This window comes from Cynocephalus volans, chromosome 1 (genome assembly GCF_027409185.1).
Source record: "Cynocephalus volans isolate mCynVol1 chromosome 1, mCynVol1.pri, whole genome shotgun sequence".
Classification (NCBI taxonomy): Eukaryota; Metazoa; Chordata; class Mammalia; order Dermoptera; family Cynocephalidae; genus Cynocephalus; species Cynocephalus volans.
In genome coordinates, this window is record NC_084460.1 from 96,378,782 (window position 1) to 96,381,690 (window position 2,909).

The window sequence follows — 2,909 nt, forward strand, 5'->3', positions numbered from 1 at the left end:
GGAGGCAAGAGCTCTTTTTCAAGCCCATCCCCTTGTGAGGAAGTACTTCCACCAGTGAGGAATTCTCGGTAAATCTGTCTGTTTGCACACCCCCAAGTGCGAGTTCTCATGCTGCTCCAGTATTCTTCCTTTTGCAGGACACATCATGGGATACAAGCTTTGGCTTTCATACTCCCTTGAACCCTGCTGCCCATTGGAACTGAGTCATGAATGTGGGAGCTCGGGGGCTCAGACAATGGCACTGCATGTCCTCGCTGCACAGCAGGGCCCACGTGCCTTGTTCTGTGGGACCTGGCTTTCCTGCTTGATCCACATGCTTTTAGAAACCATCAGATGGAGGACAAAAGACAATCTACAAACCCTTTTTTTGGTAAAGGGACAGAGCTGGGCTCACATTGAAGTCCTGAACATGATATAGAACTTTTGCTGCATGGACTTTCTTATATAAAAAGCCACACAGCACACAGCAATGTAACAGCACATCCGCTGTTCCTACCACCAACAGATGGCACGGGCAAGCAGAGGCTCTTCAGGTAAATTTCTTCATCGATGTGGTCGGTGTTGGCTATATTTAGCTTTACTTTGAGACATTTTATAAATGGTTTGAATAATTGACCCCCTCGTCCCCACTTAAATACTGAAGCATGGAGAGTATTGAAAATACAGCCAAATAGAAGTGTACAATTCTGATGGAAGCTAGAGTTTCCATGAGAGTGGAAAGAAATGAATGATGAATGTGGTCCAATAGGACAAAGAGGAAACCATACAACATGGAATGTGACCTTGACAATTAAATAATTGTGAGTGTGGCTGGAAGACTGGACCTGAAGCTGGATGTCTGTTATCCTAAGGTTAATTCAGAAGGCTCTGGACTCAATTGCACTGAAAACTCCCTTTAGGAATGTAACCTCTTAGGGAAAGGTAATTTTGTGCAAAAGCTACACCGTTTAGCGGGGGGCTACTCATTTTTAGATTCTAGCACCACCTAGAGGAAAGAATGAGATAATTTCCATTCACCACCGAGTAAGAAATCTATTGGCCATTTTTCAGTTTTTGAAGCACTTTAATTTTAATATCTGGTTTGATATTCAAGTAATTGCCTTTGAGGTAGGAATTTCTATATTCATTGTACTGATGAATAAATTCATCTCTGAGCCCCTTACTGTGAAAGGAATTTGACCATTTTTTCATGTAACCAAAGAATGTTATCCATGAACTGATTTTTTTTAGTATATGTGCTGCCGAAGCGAGCACATGAACTGATTTTTTAAAACAAAATTCTCCAGATTGCTTCAGAATGAATTGATTATTTTTTAAACAACTTTATTCAGGAATAATTTATAAGCTGTAAAATTTACTGATTTTAATATACAATTCATCAGTTTTTAGTAAATTTACTAAGTTGCACAACCATCACTATAGCCCAGTTTTAGAGCATTTTTGTCACCCCAACAAGATCCCTCCTGCCTCTTTTAAAGTTAATCTCCCTTTCCACCCAAGCCAATCTGTTTGACTGGCAGTCACCAATCTGTTTTCTGTCTCCATTTTATACAAATGGAATCATACAGCATGTGCTCTTTTGCAGATGGATTCTATCGCCTAGCATAATGTTTTTGAAGTTCATCCATGTTAATATTTGTCAGTATTTCATTCCTTTTGATTGCTGAGTAGTGTTTTATTGTATTGATATACCACATTATATTGTCCATTTATCAGTTCATGGACATCTGGGTTGTTGTCAGTTTCTTGCTATCATGAATAATGCCGCTATGAATGTTTGTGTGAAAGTTGTCTTTCTGAGCAAGAAACTTTCACTAGTTAAACAGGGCAGTGAATAAAACATGCAAAAAAAGAATTATTACATAAATTATGTATACTGGGGAGAAAAATTAAGATAAACAATCTGGAGATGCCAAAGGGGAAGGCGTCTGGGTCCTGGGTTTAATATGTACCCGAGAACCAAGGAGCTCTTGGAATCACATTCTTGCAGAAACACAGAAGTGTGGGGAAATTATTCAGGATTTGCTCTGATGGGTTAGCAGTATTCAAAGACAGTTAAAAATTTTCTTCTTCTTGGGTCAATACAATATGTAACAGATGAAGTATTTGGTAACACATCTGAGGTTCGGGATTGGAGTTCCATTATAACCCCCACCCCCCATAATGAAGATAGAAATGAAGGGGACCTTTAAAAGTCCCCTTGGTGCTGTCAATATCTGGAAGGCCTTGGCAGGTCAGATTTCTCATCAGTATCCCAGGAGGCAGCAGCACCTACCTCACCAGGTGTATTTAGTCCATTTCTGTTGCTTATAACAAAATACATGGAACTGGGTAATTTGTAAGAAAATGAAATTTATTGCTTACAGTTCAGATGCTGGGAAGTCCAAAGTCCAGGGAACACATCTGGTGAGTCTTCTTTGGTCATGGCTTCACAGCAATGCAGGGGTCTCACATGGCAAAAAATGGCAGAGCAGAGAGAGACCTTCTTTTAAAGCCCTCCAAACCATGCCTGTGACCACCATTATTATTAATCTATTCACTACACTACAGCATGGTCCTATAATCTAATCACCTCTTCAAGGCCCCAGTTTTCAATTACCATTATAAGATTTCCCATCCCTTTAACACTGTCACAGTGTGGTTGAGTTTTGGAGGGACGCACAATCCAAGGCACAGGGCTATTGTGAGCATTCACTAAGATGATGTGTGCAGAGCACTTAGCATTGGGCCTGGCACACAATGAGTTCTGATGTTATTTTTGTAGGATTGGACTCAACCTGAGATTCCCAGAAAAAGTGGCATTGACCTCTGTTTATTCCTGAGAATCATTTACTCTTTTCAATGGATGTTTCTGGCCCAAGAACACTGCAAACAGAAGTATAAATTTCCTTTAGAGGTGATACAATGTT